Below are 10,808 nucleotides of genomic sequence, written 5' to 3' on the forward strand. Positions count from 1 at the left end.
AAAAAAAAAAAAAAAAAAGGAGGCAAGGCCTTTGGGGAGGTGATTGAGTGGAGTGAGGGCTCCTCCCTTCTCACTAGTGGGATCAATAGCCTTATTAAGAGGGCTCAAGGCCAGCCTGACCAACATGGTGAAACCCCATCTCTACTAAATACAAAAAATTAGCCAGGCATAGTGGTGCATGCCAGTAATCCCAGCTACCTGGGAGGCTGAGGCAGGAGAATTGCTTGAATCTGGGCGGTGGAGGTTGCAGTGAATTGAGATTGCACCATTACACTCCAGACTGGACAATGAGAGCGAACTCCATCTCAAAAAAAAGGGATGGGGGGCAGGGCTTGAGAGAACTACCTAGGCCTTTTTTCCCCTCTGCCCTGCCTCCACGTGAGGACACAGCAAGAACGCTCTCACCAGACACCAGATATGCTGGTGCCTTGATCTTGGACTTCCCAGCCTCCATAACTGTGAGAAATAAATTTCTGCTCTTTTTTTTTTTTTTTTGAGACAGAGTTTTTTGGCCAGGTTGGTCTCGAACTCCTGACCTCGTGATCTTCCTGCCTTAGCCTCCCAAAGTGCTGGGATTACAGGCATGAGCCACTGTGCCTGGCCAATTTTTGCTTTTTATAAATTACCCAATCTGTGGTATTTTGTTATAGCAGCTCAGAAGGACTAAGATGAGGTATTTATTTATTGTCCCCCATTGTACAGCCCCAACAAGTCAAATACACTTCCCAACATTGCAAAGCTAGCCATTGGAGGCTCACACACCAGCAGTCTGTCTGCACAGCCCACACTGTCACTCACTGGAAAAGGCTGTCTCAGAGCTCTTTTTGCCAACACTGCCAGTGTTGGAAGACTCACACTTGGCTTCCTCAGAGTTACCTTGTGTTTCCAGCTAACATGGACTGTAATATCAGACTGTAATACCTGGGTATATTGGTTTACTAGGGTGCCATACCAAAGTAGCACAAACAGCAGACATTTATTGTCTCATAGGCCTGGAGGCCAGAAGTCCAAAATCAAGGCATTGTCAGAGTTGGTTCCTTCTGAGGGCTGTGAGGAAGAAACTGTTTCATGCCTCTCCCCTACCTTCTGCTGGCCTACTGACAATTGTTGGCATTCCTTGGCTTATAGAAGGATCACCCTTATCTCCACCTTCATCTTCACATGGCCCTCTCCGTGTGTGTGTGTGTGTGTATGTTTACATCAAAATGTCCTCTTTTTATAAGGATGCCAGTCGTATTGGGTTAGGGCCCATCCTCATGACTTCATTATAACCTAATTCTATCTACAGTGTACCTATTTCCAAATAAAGCCTGTTAAATAAAATTTATAGGAGGCCATTGGCTTGGACTGAGCTCCTGCACTAGGCCCAACCAAAATGGAGTCATTAATGCTAAGGTTCCATGTCACCAAATGGAAACTAAGTTGTTTATCTGACCCTCTGAGAAATGAAGAGAGTGAGGGATATAGCCAAATCCCCAAAGAAACCAGTTTTAGCCAGCATGATAAGGACGTCCCCTCTGCTTCAGCCTTAACAAGGAAGTAACTCTGAAACAACCAATCCACTTTTTTGTTTTCTGTTCCCGCTTTCCTTAGCTTTTTTCTCTCCATTGAACCAAACTCCTCTGCTCAGCTCTTGGGAACACCCATTTTATTTTATAGGATGAGGTGTTGCCTGATTCTAGAATTGTAAATAAAAGCAGTTAAGATATTTCAACTAAATTTGTTGTAATTTTGTCTTTTTGTTTGTTTGTTTGTTTTGAGATGGAGTCTCACTCTGTTGTCCAGGCTGGAGTGCAGTGGCGCAATCTGGGCTCACTGCAACCTCTGCCTCCCAGGTTCAATCGATTCTCATGCCTCAGCCTCCCAAGTAGCTGGTATTACAGGAATGAGCTATCACACCTGACCCTAATTTTGTCTTTTGACAGATCACATTCTGAGGCTAGTACCTCAGGGGTTAGGACTTGAATAAATGAATTTTGGAGGGACACAATTCAACCCATGACACGAGGCGCCAACACTACACTCTAGGCGAGATTTGAAGAACTAGAACTGACCTCAGTGGCCAAGAACAGATTTATTTACTGATGTCTTTGAACCCAAATAGGTAAAAATCATTTCCATTTACACTAGGTCATATCTTATAGTCTCATTAGGCAAGGTGAATCTCCCAGAAGCCAGTGGCACGAGCCTGGAAGATTTATGACCTAGGCCAGGCATGTTGGCTCACACCTATAATCCCAGCACTTTGGGAGGCCAGGGTGGGAGGATCACTTGAGCCCAGGAGTTCAAGACCAGCCTGGGCAACACAGCAAGATCCTGTCGCTACAAAAAAAAACAAAAACAAAAAAAAACAATACTTATGACCTACTCTGCACTGCCCATGGTTTTGCAGAGGATGGGGGTCGGATGTCGAGAGGAAAGTATTCTAAACAGCAATGACTCAAACTTCCAAGCCCTCTCCTAGGTCACCAGGTGACTTAGCTGTTTGACAAGATCACTGAAATTGCCCTTTCAAGAGCTACTAAAGTGTCAGAGGAAGAGATTCAAGTAATTTGTTGATTTAGCATTATGGTACTTTCTAATTATACTGCGTTATTTTTTTCTGTTTAGTTCCAAAACGTTTAGCAAATGTACCCTCCAAGGCACTGTGGGAAGTGGCAAGATAAAGACAGCACTGTCTACAAGGAGCTCACCATCCTGTGAAAGACACAGCAGGTAGCCAGCTACCTGTAGTGCAAGATCACCTGGATAAGAAGTGTTGTACAGAGCTTGCAGAAACAAGGGCAAGAGAAGGGGAGGAAGGGAAGGCTTCCTAGAGGTGTGGTACTTCAATGGGGCCAACTCATCACAGGTTATTTTGCCTCCTACAGGTGGCAACGAACCCCCAATAGCACACAGCCCTCTTCTGTTAAAGACCACCAGAATATACAACTTCCTAAAAAGGAAGAGCTAAATGAGAGATTCACCAAGGATAGAGGCTTTTCCCTTCACATAATCATCAGAATGGAGAGGGGGGAGGGTAAGGAAGATCTTTTACCTTTTGCAATATACAGATACTTCTGAATTATCATTTTTTGAAAGAACATTTATTGTTCATTCCATAAATATTTAAGTATTGATTCTGAACCAGGCACTGCTATAGGTGCTGGGGATTCAACGTGTACTATTATTATAATAAAAATTACAATAGAAACACTGAGAACAGATGACAAATGATTAGGCTTTGAAACAGATTGCTTGAGTGTGTGACTGTCATTGATATTGATTTATTTTCCTTCAGATTGTTTAAAGTCTATCTTGAACGTCAACAGTTAAAAAAGGCACCATTAAAAAATATCCACTGAAGGTCAGGAGGGATTTTTATACTATCTGTATTTTTAAAAATCTTCTACAGAGAACACACAGGTAGAACCTGGGCTTCTACAAGCCCAGGCAGTGGTGGAAAAGTGACGGGGCTGGAGGACACACCTAAACATGTGGAATCCCAATGCCGGGCAGCCAGGGCCAAATCCATATCCCCACAACATCGGGTACCCTGGAGGTTCCAATCCTGCCCACCCACCACCTATCCATCTACCCTTTCCTCCTACCCCAGGAGCTCCCCAGGGCAATCCAGCTTGCCTCCCAGGTGGACCCCCCTCATCCTGTGCCACAGCCAGGGTATCCAACCCTCGGGTCCCTACCCTCCTCCACACCCACCAGCTGCCCCTGGAATGCCTCCTGCAAATCCCTTGGCTCCTGGCTTGGTTGGACCAGGCATTGACAGTGGACAAAAAGATGCAGAAAAAAATGAAGCTCATAAAAAGATGCACAAGCACCACAAGCATGGCAAGCATTCCTCCTCCTCCTCTTCCTCCTCCTCTTCCAGCAGTGACTCTGGCTGAATACAGGCCCTGAACCCTTCCCTCAAGTCTCACCAGTTCTGCTCTCCCATCAAGCATCAGACACCACATTGTACTGGGGGAAAGTAGCCCTTATGCTCCCCCGCTTCACCCCCACCTGAGCCTCACCCTGCTGTTGAGCCCTGAGTGGCTAGGGAAAATGGGAAGAGGATTGCCATGGCATGACCATCTTCTTGCTGCTTGGATAGATCACACAGCTAACGAGTTTAGCAGGGGAGCCATTCTTTGAAGATGATGAACTAAATGTTGAAGACAAGTTAAAAAAAAACCTTCTACAGTACGAATATATTAATGTATTACTTGCAGAATAAAATTAAAATTTAGGAAAGATGTGTTAAGTTTTAGAGAGCTGATTATGCTGCTGTTGTTTTTTTTTATAATTGTGAAATATACCATAAATGAAAAGAAATATATAACAGATGCACAATTAATTTTTTTTTAATTTCGATAGTTTTGGGGTTCAGGTGGTTTGGGGATACATGGATAAGTTCTTTAGTGATGATTTCTGAGATTTTAGTGCACCCATCACCTGAGTGTACCCTGCGCCCAATATATAGTTTTTTATTCCTCACCCCCCTCCCAACCTTCCCCACCAAGTCCCCAAAGTCCATTATATCATTCTTAGGCCTTTACAGCCTCCTAGCTTAGCTCCCACTTAAAAGTGAGAACATACAATATTTGTTTTTCCATTCCTGAGTTACTTCACTTAGAATAACGGCCTCCACCTCCATCCACGTTGCTGCAAAAGACATTATTTCATTCCTTTTTATGGCTGAGTAGTATTCCATGGTATATATATATATACCACGTTTTCTTAATGTGCTCATTGGTTGATGGGCACATAAGTTGGTTCCGTATCTTTGCAATTGTGAAATGTGCTGCTATAAACGTGGTTGTGCATGTCAGACAAACAGTTTAAAGGATAATACCCTCTAACATTCTGAGGCTAAAAACAATTACCCAACTAAGAAATGAAATAGGAACAATATCCTAGAGGCCCCCTCTGTGTTGATCCTGTGATCTTCTCTCTCGCTTCCCAGAGATAACCACCATCTTGACTTCTCTAATAACTCTCTAGATTTTTAGAAATTATTTGGCTACCTTTCTATATATCTCTAAATAATGTATTATTTAGCTTTGTCTGTTTTTGAATTATGTAAAAACAGAATCATTCAGTATGTATTATTCTATGACTTCCTTTTTTCCTCTCAAAATTCTTTTTGAGATTCACCCATGTGGATGCATGCATGCATCTAAGAATTTACTTTTTAAATTAATTTACGTTTTTATTGACTTGCTTTGGTAAGCTGATGAATGTTAAGGGTATATCTAACATATGCATGTATTTATTTGTGTAACCACCACTGACATCAAGATAGAGAACATTTTTAGCATCCTAGAAAGCTTGCTCGTTCTTTCCAATTACTATCCCACCATTCATACCTAAGCAACAAATAACCACCATTCATACCTAAAAAATAACTACCATTCATGCCTAAGCAACAATGGTTTTGAGTTCTTTCATTTTTCACTGCTGCATAGTATTCCAGTATATGCATATTTTATATATGCATACATATATATATTTTTTCCTAAGCCAGAGTCTTGCTCTGTCACCCAGGCTGGAGTGCAGTGGCACAATCATGGCTCACTGCAGCCTTGAACTCCGGGGCTCAAGTGATCTCCCACCTCAGCCTTCTGAGTAGCTAGGACTCCAGGCACATACCTCCATTCCTGGCTATATTTCGTAAATTTGGATATAAAGTGATTCCTGATTGGCTCTTGGATCTCTGAATGAGGTTAGCTAAGCAAGCTTGCCCCCATTATTTTATTAACCTAAAATGACATGAGTCTACAATTTACACATGGTATTTTTTGAAACTCACTTAAAACATCATAACAGAGATTTATTGCACCAGTTTATTTAATCCTTCCTACTTTAGAAGGACTTTTTGGGGGATTTTTTTTGGGGGGGCTAACACAAACTGCTTCCAAGAATATTCTTCCACCTGTCTCCAGGTATACAGGTACACTATTTTCACTGGGATCTACACTCTAGGAAGGAGTAGCCGGATCGCAGTGTGTGAGCATGTTTTTGTTTTTGTTTTTGAGACGAAGTCTTGCTCTGTCACCCAGACTGGAGTGCAGTGGCACTGTCTCGGCTCACTGCCTCCTTGGTTCAAGTGATTCTCCTGCCTCAGCGTCTTGAGTAGCTGGGATTACAGGCACCTGCCACCACGCCCGGCTAATTTTTGTATTTTTAGTAGAGATGTGGTTTCAACATGTGGGCCAGGCTGGTCTTGAACTCCTGACCTCAACTGATTCACCCACCTCACCCTCCCAAAGTGCTGGGATTATAGGCATGAGCCACTGCGCCCAGCCGTGCATGTTTAACTTTACCAGATAATGCTGACAAAGCAGTTGTATCAATTTGCACTCCCACCAGCAGTACCCAAGAACTGCCTCTGCTCTTCATCCTCCCAACTTTCGATGTTTAATTTTAACCATTCTGGTAGTTTCTCATTAGGGTTCTAATTTGCATTTTTCTGATGAAACCTGTATCTTCATATTTATGCGCCTGTCTTGTTTCCTCTCCTATGTGAAATACACTATTTCTTTAACTGTCTTCCTCATGCCCCCTCCATCTGAAATGATTTCTAGTCATCTGATTTAGGGTCAGAAAAGACTATGCTGAGTGGCTCTCTAAATGACAAGATAACAAACTCTCCAGAGTTTGGAGTCAATAAAGCATAGGGGCATTAATAGATGGAACTATGACATTCCAATCCTCAGCGGGTTCCTAAGTAATTGAAGGACTGGAACAGTTTATCAGGAAAGGGGCCAAATTTGGTGGGCAGACTTCTGTGATAGGCCCCTAGATTCCTGGACCGTGAAGTACAGGCACTTTCTCCCAAACATCAATCAAATACTCATCTAGGCCGGGCACAGTGGCTCATGCCTGTAATCCCAGCACTTTGGAAGGACAAGGCAGGTGGATCACCTGAGGTTGAGAGTTTGAGACCAGCCTGGCAAACGTGGTAAAGCCCCGTCTTTACAAAAAATACAAAATTGCAGGGCATGGTGGGGCATACCTGTAGTCCCAGCTACTCGGGAGGCTGAGGCAAGAGAATCGCTTGAACCTGGGAGGTGGAGGTTACAGTGAACTGAGATTGTGCCACTGCACTCAAGCCTGGGCGGCAGGCTGGACAGACTCTGTCTCAGGAAAAAAAAAAAAAAGAAGAAGAAGAAGAATGAAAATACTCACGTGGTCGCTGCTGTGAAGCGATTCTGCAGATACTGTATAATTAAGGTCCCAAATTAGTAGACCTTGGGAGGTTACCCAGTCACGCCTAATTTAATCACTCTGCCCTTTAAAAGGAGAGAATTTTCTAGCTGGTCCCAGAAGATTAGAAGGCAGAGAGATGTACTCCAGATGAGTTGGAAGAAAGGGAACATCGATGTGGGGAGCTGACCTTGGGGGACACGTGCTAAGGAACTGCGAGCAGCTTCTGGGAGCTAAGAGCAGACCCTGGCTGACTAGGAGGAAAACAGGACTACAAGGAAATGAATTCTGCTGACATCCAGTGAGCTTGGAGGAGGACCCTGAGCCCAGATGAGAACTGTGGACCTGGACCACATCCTGATTTTAGCCTGGTGAAACCCTGAGCAGAGAATCCAACTAGACCATACCAGGACATCTGACCCCCCAAACTGGGAGGTAATAGATTTGGGTTGCCTTAAGCCCTTACATTTGTGGCAATTTGTTATGCAGCTATAGAAAACCAATGCACCAAGGAATTCTGGAACTAGACCTGCTGAATTATCAAGTCAGGAACAGGACCCTTGTGTAAAGTATAGACCTAGAGGAATCTTTGACATTGTTGTCAATGTGTACGGCGCCTTCTGAAATTGGGCAGCGCATGCTTAGCCCAACGCTTAGCCCAACTGTACACAGCACCCTTGCAGGAAACTTGACTAATGCCCTGTGAGAGCATCTGGGCTACCGCTTTTAACCTTTTTAGCCCTTAGTAAAAATGAGAGGATTGGTTTGAACATACCCTAAGGTCCAGATCAGCTCAACGTTTGGAGCATTTGGTATATTTTGTGAATAGTCTACCATACGCTGGCCCTTCACAGCTCATTTATAGTTGTTACTTTCTCAATTTCACCCTCTCCCTTCACTTGAAAAATCTTAAATTTATTTACATCTTCAATTTAAACTTACCGATATTCAACTCTCTGCCCAAATGCCTTCTGTTGTGTTTCTTAAAACCTTCCACGTTGTCAGTTCATAAGAACAAGTTTGCCTGTTGCCTTATTTTGTTTTCTGTTATTATAACAGTATCTGAAACTGGGTAGTTTATAAATCAAATTTATTTCTTAGAATTACAGAAGCTCAGAAGTCCCAGGTTGAGGGGCTACATCTGGTGAGGGCCCTCTTGCTGGTAAGGACCCTGCAGAGTCCCGAGGCAGTGCAGGACATCACATGGCCAAGTGTGCTAGCTTGGATTTTTTCCTATTTTGTCACTCAGGCTGGACTAGAGTGCCACGATCACAGGTCATTGTAGCCTCAAACTCCTAGGCTCAAGCGATCCTCCTACTTCAGTCTCCTGAGTAGCTGGGATTACAGGAGGGTCCCACTATACCTAGATTATTTATTTATTTATTTGAGATGGAGTTTTGCTCTTGTTGGCCAGGCTGGAGCGCAATGGCGTGATCTTGGTTCACCACAACCTCCGCCTCCCTGGTTCAAGCAATTCTCCTGCCTCAGCCTCTCGAGTAGCTGGGATTACAGGCACGTGCCACCACACCCAGCTAGTTTTGTATTTTCAGTAGAGACGGGTTTTTCCATGTTGGTCAGGCTAGTCTTGAACTCCCAACCGCAGGTGATCTGCTCGCCTTGGCCTCTCAAAGTGCTGGGATTACAGGCGTGAGCCACCGTGTCTGGAGATAATTTATCCTTTATTTTTTGTAGAGACATGTTTTTTTGTTTGTTTGTTTGTTGAGAAGGAGTCTCACTCTATCGCCAGGCTGGAATGCAATGGTGTGATCTCGGCTCACTGCAACCTCCGCCTCCCCAGTTCAAGCGATTCTCCCGCCTCATCCTCCTGAGTAGCTAGGATATAGGCGCATGCCACCACACCCAGCTAATTTTTTGTATTTTTAGTAGAAATGGGGTTTCACTGTGTTGGTCAGGATGGTCTCGATCTCCTGACCTCATGATCCGCCTGCCTCAGCCTCCCAAAGTGCTGGAATTACAGGCGTGAGCCACCGTGCCCAGCCAAGACAGGGTCTTTTAATTTTTATATTTATTATTATTATTATTCTGAGACAGGGTTTCCCTCTGTTACCCAGGCTGAAGTGCAGTGGCGTAATCATAGCTCACTGTAGCCTCAAACTCTCAGGTTCCAGTGATCCCCCTTCCTCAGCCTTTCAAGTAGCTAGGACCACAGGCATGCGCCATTATGCCAGGTTAATTGTTTTATTTTTACTTTTTGTAGAGATGAGGGTCTCACTACGTTGCCCAGGCTGGTTTCAAATTCCTGGCCTCAAGCAATCCTCCTGCCTTGGCCTCCCAAAGGGCTTTAATTATAGGCGTGAGCCACGGTGCCCAGACTTTTCCTTTTTTTTTTTTGAGACAGTGTTTCACTCTGTAGCCTAGGCTGGACTGCAGTGGCACGATCTGGGCTCACTGCAACCTCCACCTCCCGGGTTCAAGCAATTCTCCTGCCTCAGCCTCTCAAGTAGCTGGGACTACAGGCGCATGCCACCACGCTTGGCTAATGTTTTGTTGTTGTTGTTGTTGTATTTTAGTAGAGATGGGGTTTCACCGTGTTGCCCAGGCTGGTCTCGAACTCCTGAGCTCAGGCAATCCTTCTGCCTCGGCCTCCCAAAGTGCTGGGATTACAGGCGTGAGCCACCATGCCTGGCACCTTTTCCTCTTCCTATAAAAGCTTCCAGTTCCACTCCTATGATAACCTGTTAATCTATTAACCCACTAATCCATGAATGAATTAATCTATTCATGAGGGCAGGGCTCTCATGACCCAATTATCTCTTGAGGGCTCTACCTCTCAATACTGCCACATTGGGGATTAAGTTTCAACATGAGTTTTGGAGGGGACATCCAAACCAAAGAACCTATAGTCTTTGCTTCTTTATTAAGGAACTGTTGCCATGTCAATAAATTTAGCTTTGAGGTTAGAACAAGCAAGTAGCTCCCTGTGGAGGAAACCATAAGAAAACTTTCCTCCATTTCCTCTTTGATTATGAGTGAACTAGGCTTAAGATCAGTCCCTGGGCAGGGCGCAGTGGTTCACATCTGTAGTCCCAGCTACTTGGGAGGCTGAGACAAGAGGATCACTTCAGCCCAGGAGTTTGAGCCTGCAGTGAGCTATGATCGCGCCACCGCACTCCAGCCCCAGCAACAGTGAGACTCTGTCTCTGAAAAATAATAATAAATGAAAAGATCAGCAGTTGGAGTTTCTTTTTAATCCAGTTATTCTGTCAACATGCCAGTTCTGAATGGTCACTTTGAGAAAGTGCTGAGTCACCTATGTTTCCTAAGAAAGCAGCCTAGTAATGAAAAAAAAAAGTGACGAAACCCAAGAGTTTTAGCCTTAAATAATTACCTGAGAAAATGAGTCTAACTCATAAAAAGAGACAGGAAATGCAGTTAACATTCACAAAGCAAAAATAAGTTGTTGAAAAGTAGGTAAATTAAAAAGTCATACAAGGTTAGCAAAATTAACTTTATTATATATTTTTTTGAGACAGGGTCTTGCTCTGTTGCCCTGGCTGGAGTACAGTGGCATGATCTTGGCTCACTGCAACTTCCGCCTCCTGGGCTTAAGCGATCCTCTCACTTCAGCCTCCAGAAACTTTAAAACAAGTTCACAAATACTG

General features: G+C 44.0%; 1 pseudogene; it reads left to right on the plus strand.

Moving 5' to 3' along the window:
* Positions 1 to 3,429: 3,429 nt before the first annotated feature.
* On the plus strand, positions 3,430 to 3,884 carry LOC105531182 (annotated as a pseudogene).
* The last annotated feature ends 6,924 nt before the right edge of the window (positions 3,885 to 10,808 follow it).

This window comes from Mandrillus leucophaeus, unplaced genomic scaffold, assembly GCF_000951045.1.
Source record: "Mandrillus leucophaeus isolate KB7577 unplaced genomic scaffold, Mleu.le_1.0 Scaffold87, whole genome shotgun sequence".
NCBI lineage: Eukaryota > Metazoa > Chordata > Mammalia > Primates > Cercopithecidae > Mandrillus > Mandrillus leucophaeus.